General features: G+C 31.1%; 1 pseudogene; it reads right to left on the bottom strand.

Moving 5' to 3' along the window:
* Positions 1 to 307: 307 nt before the first annotated feature.
* Positions 308 to 407, bottom strand: LOC126954018 (uncharacterized; annotated as a pseudogene).
* Between the last annotated feature and the right edge of the window lie 333 nt (positions 408 to 740).

The following is a 740-nucleotide window of genomic DNA, read 5'->3' as shown; positions in this document are numbered from 1 at the left end:
TTTTAATGTTTCTATATACTTTCTTCATTTTCTTGCTTTGTGTAATTTTTATAAGACTCTGAGTTTTATATTTTCATATGTTTTTATGATGATGAGTGTAAACCTTTTATTTCCATGTTAAGGACTCCTTTGAGCATGTCTTGTAAGGTTGGTCTAGTGATGATGAATTCTTTCCGTGTTTGCTTGTCTGGGAAAGACTTCATTTCTCTTTCATTTATAAAGCTTATTCTGGCAGGATGCAAAATTCTGGGTTGAAAGTTTTTTTTTTCTTTCAGCACTTTGAAAATAGAATCCCAATCTTTTCTGGAAGAATATGGAATGCTTCATGAATTTGTGTGTCATCTTTCTGTAGGGGCCATGGTAATCTCTGTATCATCACAATTTTAGTGCATTTGCTGCTGAAGTGAGTACTACTTTGGATTTAATAAAGACAAATCCTGGGCAAAGACCCTTGGCCAGGTAACTCTAAAGAAGCTTCAAGGATGATAAGGTCAACATACGAAGTCAACGCTATAAGACTGAAAATGTTGTTTCATCTAACTTCTACAAATTTTTCAAAATAAGAATGGAACATTGTGAGGCCTTTAAGAATTACTTAGTTCATATTATTTTATATTAAATAATGCATTGAACATTAAACATTTTATCCTTTCTAAGTTAGTATCATATCCTTCATAAAACTTCAAAAATACACTTAAGTTAGAGAGATTTTTGTCTTCAAATTACATAGGGATATTATA

Source organism: Macaca thibetana, chromosome 4 (assembly GCF_024542745.1).
Source record: "Macaca thibetana thibetana isolate TM-01 chromosome 4, ASM2454274v1, whole genome shotgun sequence".
Lineage (NCBI taxonomy): Eukaryota > Metazoa > Chordata > Mammalia > Primates > Cercopithecidae > Macaca > Macaca thibetana.
Note: the sequence above shows the minus strand (reverse complement) of the source record. Positions and strands in the feature narration are given on the sequence as shown.